The sequence below is a fragment of the Lutra lutra genome, chromosome 7 (genome assembly GCF_902655055.1).
Source record: "Lutra lutra chromosome 7, mLutLut1.2, whole genome shotgun sequence".
NCBI lineage: Eukaryota > Metazoa > Chordata > Mammalia > Carnivora > Mustelidae > Lutra > Lutra lutra.
The window spans coordinates 82,598,079-82,619,250 of NC_062284.1; positions in this window are offsets into that span (position 1 = coordinate 82,598,079).

Genomic DNA, 21,172 nt, shown 5'->3' on the forward strand with positions numbered 1-21,172 from the left:
ATTATGAACATGTTTATTAAATTACTTGTTTGAACTACTTCCCATACAACTATATCAACTATCAGATTGCAGATTCCTAGCAGTCTGTATGTCGTTCTGTCCATGCTATCACCCTACGTTCCAATGCGCAGCACTCCACAAATAGGTTAATATTGAAATGAATATACCTATTTAAATAAAGGACATCCTGGACTTAAAAACAAAAGCAAAACCAAAAACAAAACAAAACCCCAAAACCAAAAGGCAGTTTGACACAGTCTTCCAAAAGGCATGGAGATTTCCAAAGCAGCTTGACTCATGTCAGACCTGGCACACAGTCATCCCTCGGTTCATATTTGTTCAATGAATAAATGAGGAAAGGGAGGGAGATATGCGATCTACGGAACGGGAGCCTGTCTCACGGTGTAGAACTCAAAGGAAGGTAGTCCTATTGACAACTGCACAAATCGGGGTGCCGTGAGGCCACAACGACAGCTGTGATCACTCATGACCCGGCAGCAACTTCATACATGCCTCGTTAGACACCCACGTGACACCTCGCACGCAGTCGTTATGAAACCCATTCCGCAGATGAAGAAGAGCCTCTTTCATGAGGCTGAACAGCAGTCGCAGGGCGGGGCCAAGCTGCGAAATCAGGCTGGTCCCTTCGGAGCCCGTTATGTTCCCCGCTACCCTGTGCTGCCCTGCTTGTCCCCAAAAACCCACGAAACTGCGAAAAGCCGGGCGGGGCGGGTGGGGAAGGAGAGCAGGCTTGCAGCCTTTCATCTCAGGCAGTGCCGGTTTGAAGTCGTGAGGTCAGTTAGGAGAGGGGCTGATGATTTTGTTGATTCTAAAAATGAAACTTTTCTACATATGCGTGCATAGGACTCCAGCCAATTTTTAAAAAATTCTTTTGACCCAAAGTGTAGAATAACACTTGCCCATTCTTTGAAAACAATAAGAGATGATTGGTGGCCACATGCTGAAGTGGTTATCTTTCCCGTTCTCTCCACATCATTATTTGTAAAATCATCGACAAGGGGGGAAGTGATGAAGACTCCATATCGTGCAGGAGACGGATGCATTCAAATAGCTTTGTCCCTTTCTCGAGAAATCAGGCAGGAAAACTGGCTAATTGGAGGGCCAGCAAGCCGGTGAAGTCTACATAATGAATTCCAGGGACAAGGACACATCAGGGTTCACATTCTAGTAAATGACTTTCGAAGCAAAGAAATTGGGAGGTTGTCTCCTCACGTGTGGCGTCCACAGGAGCGAAAGCTTTCTGTAGCCTGCTAACATCATACATATAGAGCCTGGGCTAATGTCTGTATTAATTTAACTTTTCACTGGAATTGCCGCTCAACTTTTTTTCTTTTAAATGATTCACTGCTTTACAAAATGAAAAATCTATAAAATGTAACAAGGACTCTATGACAATTAGTGCCGTATGCTCTTTTTTAACCTCTTTTGGAAGCTGAATTTTTCATGGTTCGGATACTGTTCCAATAATTAATTTGAAAATTTGCCATCTTTTTCTGAATTAGCGTTCTTCATTTTTCTCCAGGGAAGACAGTGGGGAACTGCAAACCACTTACCTTTATAGCAACCTGGTTGAAACCACAAGTTAAGAGATAGCAATAGCAATCATACTTTGTGTCTCTCTCCAGACCAGTGATGTTCAACAGTTACCATTCAGCAGCCTTAGCCGGCATAGTGCAGCCACCGAGAAAGGAATGTGTGCAGCAAGCATTACTGGTGTGCACAGATTCGGGGAAATTTTGTCCAGAATGCCCAAATTTTGTACTTCTCAATATCACAACTATTAATTGAATCTATTCAAGTCCAACCTCCAGCCAATTCATTAATTTAACAGACATTTCTAAGGCACCTACTATGTGTTAGGCTGAATGCTAAACACTGAAGATATGCAAGTTTCTTAATCCACAGTCATGGAAACCAACCCTGATAATTTGCTCTTATCTCCCACATTTGATCCCTTAGCCAGTGCCGTTGATTCTGTATGCCAAAAAATCTATGACTTTCCCCACTTCTTTTGCAAGAGTCCGAGCCACCATCATTTCTTGTCTGCCCTACCATAGTATTCATTCACCCATACAATTCGGAAACTACTCAGCAAACATTTATTGGGCACCCACTATATGCCAGGTGCTTTTCTGGGCTCGGAAGACACTGCTGAGTAAGACAGACAGTGTCCTTATTCTCATGAAGCAGCATTCTAAAGAAGGAATACAGGAAAATTTAAAAAGAAGGAAAAAACCAACCAATGATTAGTATATTAATGATAATAAAACAGGAGTCTGTTGTCAGAGACAAAGGCAGTAAGTAGAGATTCCTTAAATTTTTCTTTGGCTCTTCATTTTCAGACAAAATATGCTATTTGTCTTTGATTTCAGACTTTAGAAGGCAAAATAGCTGAATGGCTACCTCAAGGTCATTTCTGGCATCCTAAACTTGTCAATAATCATGTAGGATAATCATGTAGTTTTCCAACATTACTAATCCAAGTAACAACATCAATGATGCAAACAAAATATATTACTAAGATTTATTGTTAATAACTGAGTATTCAATTTCAACCGTAGGTAAATATTATATATATAATTTGGGGTGAAAATCTACTTCATGCTTTGAATTTTTCAGTCTGTTAAAATAAAAATATGTGTTTATTATCACAAGAATAACTGCTATGCTAATTGATTATTGTGAAAATTATTTATTTTATTTATATATAAATACAATTGTGAAGAGCTCTCAACCAGTTAAATAAGTAAAGAAACAGATCAGATTTAAAAAAAAAAAGGCCTTTGGAATGTATACTTAGGTTTCAGTTATCAAACTCCATTTGGGTTGTAAATTTGAGAATATCCTCTTTTGAAATTCTTTACATCTTGTTAAGATGAATTAAAAATAGTATGCCAAGTTTTATACCTCAAAATTTCCCAGTTAACTTGAAGCTCTAAAAAGCATGTTTGACATCACCAATGGTGAACCACCATTAGTCCAAATATAAGTACAAAGAGCATAAAGACAGGAAGAGGCTGTCAGAGAAAAGTCAAGAAACCCCAAGCCATCTTGCTCCTCAACTGAAGTTACTAGAAGTAGCCTCATAGTGACTACAGGAAGAATCTAGTGACCAGCAGTGCTGAAAAATTGTTTTTGCACTGTGGTTTCAAACTTCCAAAATCAGCTACTAAAATCTTCTGTGACATAATTGTAGCAATAATTCAATTTATTTATTCAAACATTAGATTTACTTTTTTTTAATCCAGATGTTCTTTTTTCAGTGAACTAAATATTGACTGTAACACTTAGGAATTCAGCATTTGCCCAAGAAAAGGTATTGGGGATACATCTAGCGAGAAGCAAGAAAGGCCTCTCTGAGAAGGTGACTTCAAGTTCTGACCTGAACTACAAGGCTAAACCGTTCAGACCGTGCTCTGGCCGAGGAGCACTGCAGGCAGAGAAAACCGTTAGTGCAAAGCCCACAGGAAGCAACCAGCCATCACATTTGATGGAGGAAATACAGAAAGGATTCCTGGTGAGGACTGAGTGGGGGGCACGAGCCAGAGGCTGGATTTCCTCTTCCACCCTGGTCCCCTTGCGTCACTGTTCTGCTTCCCGGGCCCCTTGATTCTACCCTCGGTGTTTGGTCTTCCTACATTGTGACTGTGTGCTCTCCCTCCACTGCTTAGCACCCTTCCCTGGTCTCTCACAGCACAGAGAGTGCTGCCCAAGCTCCTGGCCCCTTGAGTCTCTCCAGGCAGATCTCAGGACTGTTTCTCCTTCCCTCATTGACTTCTAGCCCCCTCTTTGCCCATTCACACACTGTTAAACCTGGCCTGCAGCCCAGACTCTGCCTTTTCTGGGACTCCTTCCCTTCAGCTCTTTGCATAATAACTAACTTGTTTCTCAGGTTTCAACCTCATCTCTTAGAGGTCTTCTCTGATGACAACGACTACCAAATTTAAGCCTCCCTTCCTACTTTTCCATGCTAATACCCCCATCAGCTATTTTCCCCTTGTATTTCTTATTTATTGTCTTTCTTCCCTAAACTGAGAGCTACCTGATCCTTTGAGTTACAACCCAGTAGGGGAATAAACAAACAAAATCGTAATAACACAAAAATGAATAGCTTCCACTTTTAAACTATCCACTATATGCCACATAGATCATGTGCTCAATGTCCTATTTCATTTATCTCCCACAAATCAGGACCAAGACGTTACACTCCCTGTGTATTTTTAGAAACAACTAAGAAACTGGAAAGCTCAGACAGAAAAAGTACCTTGCCCAAAGTCATCCCTGTTAGTGGTGGAACCGGGGATTGGTCATAGAAAGCCTTGGATTCCACATGCAGAATGAAGACTATCTACTTGATATCTAGGAGGTAGCGAAGGTGTTTTGAGCAAAATAAAACAATTGTTAAAATGTTTTACAAGTAGGAGTCTTCATTCCTGGACTTAGAATAGATCATTGGTACTTCTCTAACTCTATGAAATCTAAATGGAGCTGCTATTCAACTCCCCTCCCAGTCTTTGCCCCAGGACTCCATTTCTGCTTCCATTCCCTCAATTAAAGAAAACTGGATTAACTTTTAGGACGTGGAACGCTCCTGTGACACAAATAACCACAAGGACCATTAAAATGATAAAATCGTAGACAAAATGTGAAATAAAGTTAATTATGATTTCTCCTGAATGTTTATAATTATTTTGGAGATAAAATCATGTACTGTGCAAAAATTCATGAACTCTAATTTTCAAGAAAGAAAATAGCACAGTTACAATAAGCCGTAACTACATGTATTTTTAAATATGTTATCATTTTTACCAAATTTTTAATCTTTAGTATTTTCAGTGTGCCTGGTTTGGTCAATCCTGTTAAAAAAAAAAAAACACCCTGAAAAATTTATTTCTTTATGTGGCTAGATCTATTCCCAGGTTGTGAAGAAGCAAATTATGTACTTATATCTTCTTTCTTCTCAATTATGAATATAAAGTCAGGGACAAAATGTATCCTTGAGCAACACAATAATTTGCACAAAGACTGTGCAATTAAACAAGCATTTTGCCAAGATTCAAAAAAAATTAGAAGGGAGCAGGCAAGCACAAAAGAAATTGACTTTCAAGCCATGAGGGCTGATTTGAAAATTTTAAAGAGAGGCACAATTCACGTATAGTTCTGTGACACATTTCCCTTAAGAATCCATTTTGATCATTTTCATATGTCAGTAGATATTCTCCACCTTTCCTTTTACTCCATTCCCCATACTGTGCATGACATCCCCATGTCTTATTTATTTTATAACTGGAAGATTGACCTCTTAATCCCCTTCACTTATTTCATCCATACTCCCCAGCCCCCTCCCCCTACGCCACCAGTTGGTTCTCCATGAGTTTGTTTCTCTTTTGTTTTGTTTTGTTTGTCCATTTACTTGTTTTTTAGATTCTACATGTAAGTGAAATCACATTTTGTATAATATATAAGTAAATCTTCAATGTGAGGCCAAGTCCTTATTTCTTTAGCAAGGCTTCCTTTTGTATAGCGAAACTTTTTTTCAAGATACTTTTTAGTTTTTTAGTTTTAAAAATGTAAAAAAATAAAAATCCCATTAGAGTCAAAATCTTTTCGAATAATCAGCTTCATTAAGACATAATTAACTTTGGAGGAGTCAAGATGGCAGAGAAGTAGCAGGCTGAGACTACTTCAGGTAGCGGGAGATCAGCTAGCTTATCTAAAGATTGCAAACACCTACAAATCCAACGGGAGATTGAAGAGAAGAAGAACAGCAATTCTAGAAACAGAAAATCAACCACTATCTGAAAGAAGATCAACGGGAAACCCAGCCAGGACCGAGTTCACCTACCGAGGAGTGCTGATTCAATACCAAGGAGAGCGGTGGAATTCCAGAGGAGAAGAAAGCAAAGCACGGAACTCATGGCTTTCTCCCCATGATTTTTTAGCCTTGCAGTTAATTTAATTTTTTTTCTTTTTCAATTTTTTTTTCTTTTTCTCTTCTTCTGCTAAAATTTTTTAACTTTTACCGTTTTCTTTTTTAACGTTTATTAAATAGTTTATCTAATATATATATATTTTTTCCTCTTTTTATATTTTTTCTTTATCGGCTTTCTTTTTTTAAATAGTTTCTTTCTTTTTTTTTTTTTCCTTTTTTTTTCTTTTTGAACCCCTTTTTATCCCCTTTCTCCCCCCTCACAATGTGGGATATCTTCTGATTTGGCTAAAGCATATTTTCCTGGGGTTGTTGCCACCCTTTTAGTATTTTACTTGCTCCTTCATAAACTCTTATCTGGACAAAATGACAAGGCGGAAAAATTCACCACAAAAAAAAGAACAAGAGGCAGTACCAAAGGCTAGGGACCTAATCAATACAGACATTGGTAATATGTCAGATATAGAGTTCAGAATGACGATTCTCAAGGTTCTAGCCAGGCTTGAAAAAGGCATGGAAGATATTAAAGCAACCCTCTCGGGAGATATAAAAGCCCTTTCTGGAGAAATAAAAGAACTAAAATCTAACCAAGTTGAAATAAAAAAAGCTATTAATGAGGTGCAATCAAAAATGGAGGCTCTGACTGCTAGGATAAATGAGGCAGAAGAAAGAATTAGCGATATAGAAGACCAAATGACAGAGAATAAAGAAGCTGAGCAAAAGAGGGACAAACAGCTACTGGATCACGAGGGGAGAATTCGAGAGATAAGTGACACCATAAGACGAAACAACATTAGAATAATTGGGATTCCAGAAGAAGAGGAAAGAGAGAGGGGAGCAGAAGGTATATTGGAGAGAATTATTGGAGAGAATTTCCCCAATATGGCAAAGGGAACAAGCATCAAAATCCAGGAGGTTCAGAGAACCCCCCTCAAGATCAATAAGAATAGGTCCACACCCCGTCACCTAATAGTAAAATTGACAAGTCTTAGTGACAAAGAGAAGATCCTGAAAGCAGCCAGGGAAAAGAAGTCTGTAATGTACAATGGTAAAAATATTAGATTGGCAGCAGACTTATCCACAGAGACCTGGCAGGCCAGAAAGAGCTGGTATGATATATTCAGAGTACTAAATGAGAAAAACATGCAGCCAAGAATACTATATCCAGCTAGGCTATCATTGAAAATAGAAGGAGAGATTAAAAGCTTCCAGGACAAACAAAAACTGAAAGAATTTGCAAATACCAAACCAGCTCTACAGGAAATATTGAAAGGGGTCCTCTAAGCAAAGAGAGACCCTCAAAGTAGTAGATCAGAAAGAAACAGAGACAATATACAATAACAGTCACCTTACAGGCAATACAATGGCACTAAATTCATATCTCTCAATACTTACCCTGAATGTTAATGGGCTAAATGCCCCAATCAAAAGACACAGGGAATCAGAATGGATAAAAAAACAAAACCCATCTATATGTTGCCTACAAGAAACTCATCTTAAACCCGAAGACACCTCCAGGTTTAAAGTGAGGGGGTGGAAAAGAATTTACCATGCTAATGGACATCAGAAGAAAGCAGGAGTGGCAATCCTTATATCAGATCAATTAGATTTTAAGCCAAAGACTATAATAAGAGATGAGGAAGGACACTATATCATACTCAAAGGAACTGTCCAACAAGAAGATCTAACAATTTTAAATATCTATGCCCCTAACGTGGGAGCAGCCAACTATATAAACCAATTAATAACAAAATCAAAGAAACACATCAACAAAAATACAATAATACTAGGGGATTTTAACACTCCCCTCACTGAAATGGACAGATCATCCAAGCAAAAGATCAACAAGGAAATCAAGGCCTTAAATGACACACTGGACCAGATGGACATCACAGATATATTCAGAACATTTCATCCCAAAGCAACAGAATATACATTCTTCTCTAATGCACATGGAACATTCTCCAGAATAGATCACATTCTTTGTCCTAAATCAAGTCTCAACCGGTATCAAAAGATTGGGATCATTCCCTGCATATTTTCAGACCACAATGCTCTAAAGCTAGAACTCAATAACAAGAGGAAATTTGGAAAGAACCCAAATACATGGAGACTAAACAGCATCCTTCTAAAGAATGAATGGGTCAACCAGGAAATTAAAGAAGAATTGAAAAAATTTATGGAAACAAATGATAATGAAAACACAACGGTTCAGAATCTGTGGGACACAACAAAGGCAGTCCTGAGAGGAAAATATATAGCGGTACAAGCCTTTCTCAAGAAACAAGAAAGGTCTCAGGTACACAACCTAACCCTACACCTAAAGGAGCTGGAGAAAGAACAAGAAAGAAACCCTAAACCCAGCAGGAGAAGAGAAATCATAAAGATTAGAGCAGAAATCAATGAAATAGAAACCAAAAAAACAATAGAACAAGTCAACGAAACTAGGAGCTGGTTCTTTGAAAGAATTAATAAGATTGATAAACCCCTGGCCAGACTTATCAAAAAGAAAAGAGAAAGGACCCAAATAAATAAAATCATGAATGAAAGAGGAGAGATCACAACGAACACCAAAGAAATACAGACAATTATAAGAACATACCCTGAGCAACTCTACGCCAACAAATTTGACAATCTGGAAGAAATGGATGCATTCCTAGAGACATATAAACTACCACAACTGAACCAGGAAGAAATAGAAAGCCTGAACAGACCCATAACCAGTAAGGAGATTGAAACAGTCATCAAAAATCTCCAAACAAACAAAAGCCCAGGGCCAGACGGCTTCCCGGGGGAATTCTACCAAACATTTAAAGAAGAACTAATTCCTATTCTCCTGAAACTGTTCCAAAAAATAGAAATAGAAGGAAAACTTCCAAACTCATTTTATGAGGCCAGCATCACCTTGATCCCAAAACCAGACAAGGATCCCAACAAAAAAGAGAACTACAGACTAATATCCTTGATGAACACAGATGCAAAAATTCTCGCCAAAATACTAGCCAATAGGATTCAACAGTACATTAAAAGGATTATTCACCACAACCAAGTGGGATTTATTCCAGGGCTGCAAGGTTGGTTCAACATCCGCAAATCAATCAATGTGATATAACACATTAATAAAAGAAAGAACAAGAACCATATGATACTCTCCATAGATGCTGAAAAAGCATTTGACAAAGTACAGCATCCCTTCCTGATCAAAACTCTTCAAAGTGTAGGGATAGACGGCACATACCTCAATATTAACAAAGCCATCTATGAAAAACCCACCGCAAATATCATTCTCAATGGAGAAAAACTGAAAGCTTTTCCGCTAAGGTCAGGAACACGGCAGGGATGTCCGTTATCACCACTGCTATTCAACATAGTACTAGAAGTCCTAGCCTCAGCAATCAGACAACAAAAGGAAATTAAAGGCATCCAAATCGGCAAAGAAGAAGTCAAACTATCACTCTTTGCAGATGATATGATACTATATGTGGAAAACCCAAAAGACTCCACTCCAAAACTGCTAGAACTTGTACAGGAATTCAGTAAAGTGTCAGGATATAAAATCAATGCAGAGAAATCAGTTGCATTTCTCTACACCAACAACAAGACAGAAGAAAGAGAAATTAAGGAGTCCATCCCATTTACAATTGCACCCAAAACTATAAGATACCTAGGAATAAACCTAACCAAAGAGACTAAGAATCTATACACAGAAAACTATAAAGTACTCATGAAAGAAATTGAGGAAGACACAAAGAAATGGAAAAATGTTCCATGCTCCTGGATTGGAAGAATAAATATTGTGAAAATGTCTATGCTACCTAAAGCAATCTACACATTTAATGCAATTCCTATCAAAGTACCATCCATTTTTTTCAAAGAAATGGAACAAATAATCCTAAAATTTATATGGAACCAGAAAAGACCTCGAATAGCCAAAGCAATATTGAAAAAGAAAGCCAAAGTTGGTGGCATCACAATTCCGGACTTCAAGCTCTATTACAAAGCTGTCATCATCAAGACAGCATGGTACTGGCACAAAAACAGACACATAGATCAATGGAACAGAATAGAGAGCCCAGAAATGGACCCTCAACTCTATGGTCAACTCATCTTCGACAAAGCAGGAAAGAATATCCAATGGAAAAAAGAGAGCCTCTTCAATAAATGGTGTTGGGAAAATTGGACAGCCACATGCAGAAAAATGAAATTGGATCATTTCCTTACACCACACACGAAAATAGACTCAAAATGGATGAAGGATCTCAATGTGAGAAAGGAATCCATCAAAATCCTCGAGGAGAACACAGGCAGCAACCTCTTCGACCTCAGCCGCAGCAACATCTTCCTAGGAACATCACCAAAGGCAAGGGAAGCAAGGGCAGAAATGAACTTTTGGGATTTTATCAAGATCAAAAGCTTTTGCACAGCAAAGGAAACAGTGAACAAAACCAAAAGACAACTGACAGAATGGGAGAAGATATTTGCCAATGACATATCAGATAAAGGGCTAGTGTCCAAAATCTATAAAGAACTTAGCAAACTCAACACCCAAAGAACAAATAATCCAATCAAGAAATGGGCAGAGGACATGAACAGACATTTCTGCAAAGAAGACATCCAGATGGCCAACAGACACATGAAAAAGTGCTCCACATCACTCGGCATCAGGGAAATACAAATCAAAACCACCATGAGATATCACCTCACACCAGTCAGAATGGCTAAAATGAACAAGTCAGGAAATGACAGATGCTGGCGAGGATGCGAAGAAAGGGGAACCCTCCTACACTGTTGGTGGGAATGCAAGCTGGTGCAACCACTCTGGAAAACAGCATGGAGGTTCCTCAAAATGTTGAAAATAGAACTACCCTATGACCCTGCAATTGCACTGCTGGGTATTTACCCTACAGATACAAACGTAGTGATCCAAAGGGGCATGTGCACCCGAATGTTTATAGCAGCAATGTCTACAATAGCCAAACTATGGAAAGAACCTAGATGTCCATCTACAGACGAATGGATAAAGAAGATGTGGTATGTATACCCAATGGAATACTATGCAGCCATCAAAAGAAATGAAATCTTGCCATTTGCGATGACGTGGATGGAACTAGAGGGTATCATGCTTAGCGAAATAAGTCAATCGGAGAAAGACAACTGTCATATGATCTCCCTGATATGAGGGAGAGGAGATGCAACATGGGGGGTTGAGAGGGTAGGAGAAGAGTAAATGAAACAAGATGGGATTGGGAGGGAGACAAACCATAAGTGACTCTTAAAATCACAAAACAAACTGAGGGTTGATGGGGGGAGGGGTTTGGGAGGGGGGGTGGGGTTATGGATATTGGGGAGGGTATGTGCTATGGTGAGTGCTGTGAAGTGTGTAAACCTGGCGATTCGCAGACCTGTACCCCTGGGGATAAAAATATATGTTTATAAAGCTGTAAAAAAAAAAAAAAAGAAAAAAAGAAAGAATGAATACCCAAGTTTTGTAGCAACATGGACGGGACTGGAAGAGATTATGCTGAGTGAAATAAGTCAATCAGAGAGAGTCAATTATCATATGGTTTCACTTATTTGTGGAGCATAACAAATAGCATGAAGGACAAGGGGAGATGGAGAGGAGAAGGGAGTTGAGGGAAATTGGAAGGGGAGGTGAACCATGAGAGACTATGGACTCTGAAAAACGATCTGAGAATTTTGAAGGGGCGGGGGGTGGGAGGTTGGGGGCACCAGGTGGTGGGTATTGTAGAGGGCACAGATTGCATGGAGCACTGGGTGTGGTGCAAAAATAATGAATACTGTTATGCTGAAAAAATAAAAAATTAAAAAAAAATTAAAAAAAATTAAAAATTAAAAAAAAAAAAAAGACAGGGGCGCCTGGGTGGCTCAGTGGGTTAAGCCGCTGCCTTCGGCTCAGGTCATGATCTCAGGGTCCTGGGATCGAGTCCCACTTCGGGCTCTCTGCTCAGCGGGAAGCCTGCTTCCCTCTCTCTCTCTCTGCCTGCCTCTCCATCTACTTGTGATCTCTCTCTGTCAAATAAATAAATAAAATCTTTAAAAAAAAAAAAAGACATAATTAACTTAAAATGCACCCATGTTAAATTTATATTTCAAAGAATTTTAAAAAAATTATAGGCCCTACCTTCACTATTACAATTAAGTTACACAATCGTCTAATGGAAAGGTGTGTCCTTTTGTGTCCCCCACGTCTTGGCTCAGGCAACAATGATATGTTGCTAGATGGGTTGTACCTATTCTAGAATTTCATGCCAATAGAATCACACCATATATATGCTTTTGGATATGGTTTTTTTTTCTCTTATCATAATGTTTTTGATATCTATCCATGTTGTTATGTGTGAGGGAAGTTCATTGCTTTTTATTGCTGTGGAGAATTCTATCATATGGATTTACCATGGTTTGTTTATTCTTTTTTCCCACTGAGATATTTGGGTTATTTTAGGGTTGACTATTTTAAAGAAAGTTGCTATGAACATTTGTGTTCAAGTTTTGCTGTGAAGATGCTTTCATATCTCTAAATACCTAGAAGTTGGTTTTCTGGGTAATATGGTAAGTGAATGCTTGACTTTACAAAAACCCAGCAAACTGTTTCCCCAAAGTGATATTCCACTGAACATTAACACCAACATTGTATCGGAGTTCCACTTGCTTCAGATCCTTGACAACACTTGGTATGGCCAATCTTTTATTATTAGTCATACAAATAGATTATAGTGGAATCCCACTGTGACTTTAACTTGTATTTCCAGAATGACTCACGAAGTCAAGCTTTCTCATGTGCTTATTTGCCATCTGTATATCTTCTTTGCTGATAGAACCACTAGACAAATATGTCTGCCATCCCCTCTGTCCCCCAGGACAGAGGATTGATAAAGGAATTGCACATAGGCTTTCTGCCTGGAGCTCTGCTTTCTGGGGAACCCAGGCTAAGACACAATTGTATAGAATATGTTTTCCTGGAATTATTATCCATAAGAGACAGTCTTAAACTGCTCTGTAACTATATGCAGATATGAAGGAGCTAGAACATATCATACTGTCCAGTCACATCTCTCCGGCTACATGGGGACTGGTGGGAAATCTGTAAAAGGAGGCGTGAAGGCAAGTATCTGGTAAAATCTGACGCTGCCATAATCTCTCCTTAGTTGGAGTAAACCTCAAGGTGCGACCAATATTATGTGGATATTTTCTTCTGTCCTGTCTTCTTTTTTATCTCCTTTTCATAAAACAAACCAACAAAAAACTAAAACTCAAGTGCTCATGACGTCCTAGTGGGATCTTCTTCAGTGTCTTGGTGTGCCACAAAATGTCACATCTCCAGATCACTCTACTTGGCCTCTTCTCTTGCTGAAGCCAAAAGGACATGGAAAACATTTGAGGATTAAAATTGCTCAGCCACAACTATGGATGAGAAATTAGCCCAAACACCAGTCTCCAGAAACAACAAAGCTAATGGTGTGGTGTCACACCAAGCTTATAGACAAACCTTCATCTTCCCTGGAGTCAGTCAGGCTAAAACTCTGAGAATACATTATAATTCAGTACCAACATCCTCCAAATGTTGGAAGATCCCTGCATGCTATGACTGGAGTCAAGCAAAATCTGTCTTTCCTCCCAAAGCTATTTCATTAGCTTGCTAAGTTTCTCGAAATTCTTTGTCATTGCTTCTTTAGTTTAACATATATCTGTCAGCAGGACCTTGTTGAATTCTAATATGTTATCTTGTAGCCCTCAAACCTTAATACAGGCCCATTAGTTGAGCTTATTAGAACAGATTTGTTTACCAGTTTATGAGAGAACTTAACTTTTAAGAAACAGTACATAGGAAAGGAAAACTTTCAAGGAAAAAGATTTGACAAAGTTTCCCATAAAGGTCTGGAAAATGGGAGGGCACTGAGTAGATTAGAATAGGCTAGGTTGGTATACAGGTAGACCCCCAAAGCTTTGTGACATCACAGCAAAGGTCATTCTTGCTTATAAAACAGTCCACGTTGCTCCACATAGTCCTGTAGGAACTTGGGCTGACAGTGGCAAGGCCATCTTCAACACAGAACTTAAAAGGTCACTTCGAGAGTGCATCCTAATCAGGCATAGAAAAAAAATAGCACGGGGGAGCACACTGGTGAGGTTTTATGAGCCAGGTTTTCAATTATACTCCATTGGCCAGGAGCATAATCACATGACCCCACCTAACCTCTAGCGAGGCTGGAAGATCTAGTCTAGCTGTGTACCCAAGAAACCAAAGAAAGTAGATTTTGGCAAACAGCAATTCTCAAGAAGACGAGGCCTGAGTGAGTCTTGGTTTCCAAGGTTTGGTATTTTTGAGGCAACTGGCATAACCTAGAGAAATCAGATGGGAGATGAAGTTCAATGTTAGCTATCCACTGCTCTGTAACAGTTTATTACAAAGCCTAATGCCTTAGAACAATGCAATTTGATTTTTTGTTTCTGTGAATCAGGAATTCTGGACTTGTTCAGCTAGACAGTTCTGGATCAGGGTGTCCCATGAGGGGGGATAATGGGATAATGGGATAATGGCTGGGGTACTAGTCATCTGAAGGTTAGACCGATCTTGGAGGATCCACTTCCAAGGGGGCTCACATGGCTGACAAGCTGGTGCTGGCTCTTGGACCAACTCGTCCTCAAGTGGAGCTTTCCTTAGGGCCCCTTTGTGTCTTCAAGACATTGTCATGGGCTTTGTCCAGAAAGAAAGATCTAAGAGATCAGGGTGGAAACTTCACTGCCCTCTATGACCTAGCCTAGAAAGTCACCCCTGTCATCTTCTACAGGCCACATAGTCCAGCCATGCTTCAATGTGGGAAAATACTACATAAAGGCATGAATACCAGAAGGCAAAGATCATCTCAGAGGCTGGCAATGAAGGATTTTGAAGATCTATTAGAACCAACCCACTATCAAATGTTCTATCCATCATTTAGTGCCTGATTGATGAACTGTACAAATGAGCTGTATGCACTAAAAGCAGGCTAAGTCAATCTGTTCAAAGCTTGTACATCCATCCACCTACCTTGGGCATGAATCACTTGACACCTGAAACAAATTGCTGAACAGTCTTTGAAGTAAGCATCAGGAAATATTTCCTTACTCATTCTTATTCTTGCCCTCCAGGGAGCCCATGCCACCATCATAGCGGTCTCACCTGTCCCTGACCACCTGCCCAAGAACACGCTTCTTAGATTTTAATCAGGGAGCCTCATAGTTGTAATTCTCAGCATTCTTTTCCTTGTAATGCCCATATCTAGCCAAGAACTTAAAATAGGAAATAAAGAAAATAGAAATGAGGCCTCTTCTTCCTGTTTTCCCCCTGGAGTTTTTCAATATAAATAATCTGGAGTTCGTAACAGGAACACGGACACCTGAGGAGCCTGGTTATGATCAGGTGCTAGACTTCTTAACAATACAGTGATTGTTGTGTGAAGTGCTTGTTAGACTTCTTGCATACAGAATAGTTAGTTAGGAATCAAAAAAGATCCAATATTGGCATGGTGCCCAGTGGCAATAACTCTGAATCTAATACCATATAGGATATATCCAGTCACAGGCAATCTCCAGCACAGTCTGCCAAAAAACAAAACAACTTTATGCACCTAAACATACTAATTTGTAGCAGCTAATCTGAACTTTCTGAAATTTTGGTTGCTTTGAAATTTTTTAATCTCTGGATTGCTTGAAGCTACATGGGTGTGGGGGAGGGGTGCTAGAAAACCAGTGCCACCTGGATATCTTAACAAGGCAGGAGAAGTTTTCTCCTCTAACCACCAACTGGTCCACCTTAGCAAGATGGCGTCTACCAGAACTCGGTAAGACGAAGCTATGGAAATGTAATTCCGTGACAACAAAAGAACAACCCTTGATAAACAAAACATGGAGAAGGAGGGAGGCCACTTTGATGCCAAACTTGACAGGTTCAGCTGCCTGACAGGCCACGGACGTCTTCCTGGAAACTGCCTTTTCTGCTTCTTTCTGACTGGCATGTGGACATGAATGTCTTTGGGTGGCATCTCCTGAGAGTCCCTCAGGTATTTCGTGGGGCCGTATTATTTTCATTGCTGTAATATCCATCTCACAGTGGAAAATGCTCTCAGTGTTGTTCATATGGCCTGGGCAAGAAAAAAGGGAATATTTCAGAAACTTTTCTGCAACCGTAAGTGATGACCGCGCAAGATGACAGTGATGAATGTGCCGCGCAGAGAGAGAAGCTTCTCTCAGAGGACTCTGCAGCCTGAGCTCCAGAAACGGAAGCTGCCTAAAGAGAAACTCAGATTGTTGTTACTTATGTATTTATGTATTTATTTATTTATTTATGCTGCTAAGAAGAAAAATATTCGTCAAATCTGGATCAAATTAAAGTTGTTGCTTCTTAAGAAAACACTGAGTAAATATATTTAGGTCTCCCTTATGAATTTAGGATTATTTGCTGAGACTAATATCTTCATCATAGCCTTTCCTTCATGTATAAAAATGTTTCCTGAAAGCTCCACGTTCTTTTCTTTTGTGCTTACCTCCAGCGCAATTTATTTATCTGGCCATTTCTCGATAAATAGAACTCAAACACATAGTTCTTCAAAATTTCCTAGCGTTGTCCATTTACAAATATATGCAAATTTGATTTATATGCTCTCTCAAATAGATTTAGCAGATGGTAAAGAAAAACCATATTTTGAGGTATCAGGTTCCTCCTCACACTTAAGACGGAGACTTACATTCCCCTAACTGGACTAAAGCAGTGTTTAACTATCCAATTGTCACTATTATGTAATTTCAGCAACTTCTCTAGAAGAATTTCTCTAGAGTTTCTGTGTGCATGTGAAAAATGGCAGCATGAACAATAATAAATGTAGATTCGATACTCTCCTTGGAAAGTATTTTTTTAACCCCAACATTTAGCCGCCAATATTCTGTAAACTGGATAAAAGAAATGCTGGAATAATTCCACATTCCAGAGTAATTACAGGATGTCTGATTCCTTCTGATCCTTAACTATGGGGATAAGGGAATGGGAATAGGTTCCTAGATGTCCTCAGGATAAAGTGCCAAACCAAAGAACAACAGAGTCTGTCAGAAAGCATTGCCTCTCTTACCCCTGTGGACTAGAAAAGATGCATACAGCAGACTTTACACAGCAAGAGCTCCCTTCCTCCTCCAAACACACCACACCATCTCAAAACTTTCTAATTTTCTGTCTTGCACATTCCTTCCCTTGCCTAGAACACAGAGGCTCTTGCTGGCTCCTGTAGCAGGCTGACACTCATCCTACATGGTATCTCCCCTAAGTCATCTGTAGATGTAGAAGTCTTAATGCTGGTGATGCACATGTCACATGCCTCTTTTATGAAAATCATTGTCCTAAAGGGCGTTGTTTGTTTGCACTAGACTGTAAAGTTATCGAGGGCAAGGAATGTTAGCAGTGAACTTTCTCAGTGCCCAAGTTCAGCTCAGCACAGTACATGGTACATACTCAATAACTATTTGATAAAGAAATAGATAAATTTGGGAGCACCTGGGTGGTTCATTCAGTTAAGCAACTGACTCTGGCTTTCAGTTCAGGTTGTGATCTCAGGGTCATGAGTGGAACCCCGCATCGGCTCCGTGCTTAGCTCGGAGTCTGCTTGGGTTTCTCGCTCCCTTTCCGTCTGTCCCTCCTCCCTGCTCGCTCTCTCTCTCCCTCTAAAATAAATAAATTAATTAAAAAAATAGAAATAGACAAATTTTATATTCTCCTTGTCTTTTCATATCCTTTATTATGTTACCTCTTTTAAGATAAAAGACCTTGTTTTGGAATTTTATAAAAGTTTCTTCATACACTTCTATGGGAAAGTTTGCTCTTTGCAAAGTTGGATGTCTTAATTTGCTTTCTGTCTAAATTTCAAGTTATATACTTTTTTTCAAGTTATATACCTTTTAATTTATAATGTGAAGTGCAACCATCAGCTTAAAATATTTAGGCATGCAACAGACATTTCAGTTCAGCCACTTGGTGCACAAATATGTCACACAGCCATACACACATGGTGGTAAATAGAATTATCCCAATGGAAGGTGGGGTCTCTGCTGTTCCCTAGAATCAGAGTGGGCCTGTAACTGCTTCAAAAAAAGAAAAGAAACAAAATGAATCTTTCCTTAAAATGTATCATAGACACAATTACTCAGGCATCAAAGAGAACAAAACTTTGCCATTTGCAAAGATGTGGATGGAGCTAGAGTGTATAATGCTAAGGGAAATAAGTTGGTCAGAGAAAGACAAGTAGCATATGATTTCACTCATATGTGGAATTTAAGACACAAAACAGACGGACATAGAAGAAGGGAAAGAGAAATAAAATAAGATAAAAACAAAGGGAGGCAAACAATAAGAGACTTAATTGTAAGAAACAAAGTGAGGGTTGCTGGAGGAGAGGTGAGTGGAGGAATGGGGTAATTGGCTGATGGGCATTAAGGAGGGCCTGTGATGTGATGATCACCGGGTGTTCTATGCAACTGATTGATCACTAAATTCTACCTCTGAAACAAATAATACACTATATATGAACTAACTTGAATTTAAATAAAATCCAAAGAAGAAGAAGAAGAAGGAAAGGAGGAGGAGGAGGAAGGAGGAAGGAGGAGGAAGGAGGAGAAAATATAAGTGCTAACAATAGAACTTTTACAAGAAAACATAAGAGAAAAATATTAGTGGCCATGGCTTCTGCAAAGATCTCTGCAATAAGACATGATGAGCAGAAACTCTTGTGGGAAAAGTGGAACTTCATCAAAATTTAAAACCTTTGCTCTTCAAAAGGTAGTTAAGAAAATTAAAGATAAGTCACAGACCGGGAGAATATATTTGCAATATATATTTGATAAAAGATTTAGATCCAGAATGCATAAGAACTCTGAAGACTCAAAAATAAGAAAACAACCGATCTAATTTCAAAAGGAGGGGGGGTGGCACAAAAGACTTCAATAGATGCTTCACAAGAGAAGATATACAAATGGCAAATAAGCACACGCAAATGTTTATTAGGCATCAGGAAAATGCAAATTGAAACTACCGAGACATGCCATTCATGACCACTGTGACTTATGGAAGGGTCTGACGATGCCAAATACTGGTAAAGGGGTTGGAACAACTAGAATTCTCATACCCAACAGATGAAAATGTACAACGTTTGACAATTTCTTAAATGTATGCCTACCTCTTGACCCAGTATTTCTACTTCTAGGTCTTTGCCCAAGATAAATAAGTACATTTGTTCACAAAAAAGAGTTGTTTATAGCAGATTTATTCGTAATAGCCAACTCTGAACACCACCTAAATGTTCAACGGAAAGATGGAAAAAACAGTTGTAGTATACAAATACAATAGAATAATATGCATTAAAAAGAAATGAATTGCTCACACACACCTCATGGATGAAACTCAAAAACATTATGTTTAGTGGGAGAGGGCAGGCAAAAAAGAGAACAGATCTTATGATTCCCTTTATGTGAAGTTTAAGATTAACCAAAACTAATTCACAGTGATAAGTATCTACAATAGCCATTGCCTCTGGTGGGGTTGAGAATGGACATCAGGGAATTTTCTCAAGATGATGGAAATATTCTTCTGATGGACATGGAGATAGGCTCCCCCTTCAAGGCCCCGTTGTCTCAGGCACTGAGGGTGCCCTCGGTGAAGAGTATTAAGCTATCAGCCTGTTCTAGATTTTCAACATCTTCCCATTGCCCAAACTCGGGTTCCCTACCTCAGGCCCTACATGATCTGACTCTAAACTTCTAAAAGGGCACCTCATGTTGTCCTCCTCTGTGCTTGTTAAAAAACAGCCAGCTTGGCTGGCAAGATGCTTTCAACTCCCAATTCCTTCCATTGCCCTCTTTTCTGGACCCTTCTGGCTCCTTCAGCTCAGATACCTCCTTGTGGGGCCACCTTGGACCACTCTGTATCACTGATCTCCCCACACATTTGCCATCACTGCAGATTTCTCCCCAGAGCTTTTCTTTACAGAATGACTGATTGTAGACCTAGTCTGTCTTCATCACTATGCTGGAAGCTCTAGCCAGGGACTAGTCTGCATACTGGTCTTTTTCTAGCCTCTAGCATGATGACTGCCACACACACGTGCTCACTGTGTATGGTCCAATGTAATAGAGAGACCAGGAAGCAGTAACCATAATTGCAATATCTTCCAAAGGCACACATCTTCACTTTCTTTAAATTAAATTAAACTCAACCTTAAGCCCAGATCCTGCATGGATGGTGGGGAAATATGAGGTTCATGAACACTGACTCTTGGAGACGGGGGGCAGGTATGCTCTCTGATTCTTCAGCACCCCCAGGTCCTCAGCCGGGCACCTCCTAAATCACCACCTATGACCTCATTCCACTCTCATGTGAGGTCTGCCACATCCTCTGGCCCCCACTGACACCGATCCTTGCGGGCACAGCATCTCTTCGCTTCCACTCTAGGGCTGCTAAAATAATCTCTTCAATGGTAAGAAACTTGTGCAAAAGAATACGAACATTGACCTCAAATTCTTTTCTGAGGCAAGGGAGGTTACCCTATAGAAGTGGTGAGGGAGAAAGATATACAAGAGGGAAAAGCACAAATTAATTTTTCAATAAACTGTTTTTCCATAGGGAGAATAAAATGACTAAATGAGCAAGTAAGTGTATCCAGGTCACTAAAGTGATAATTTGCTATTATTAGAGCCATTGGTTGTGTTGGCCGCCATTACACTGGCATAGCCACTTGTCACAGGATCATGCACAGGCTTACCACTGCTCTCAGTAGAAAGACCAAAAGCCTTTAACAAGGCATGCAAAAGTTCTTAACATAGTCTGATCCCAGGCTTTTTCTCCAGTCATGCTCCCCCTAACTCTAAGGCAGTAGTTTTGAGTTTTTACTATGCATTAGAATGCTCTTGGGAACTTAAAAAAAAAAAAAAAAAAGACAAAAACAGAAAAATAAAAGTCAATCCCATCCCAGAAAGATTATAGCTGAGTCCTAGAGATGCTGCCCAGGCCCTGGTACTTTTTTTTTTAAAGCTCCCCAGGTATAGTCAGGGTTGAGAACTCTTGCTTCAGTCTTCAGCTATGAAGGCCCTTTTTCCTACTTACTGCAAAGTAGAATGATTTTTCTCAATTTTTCAGACTAGGACAACCAACTGGCATTCACTTCTAGCTTTTTCTGTTGTAAATGA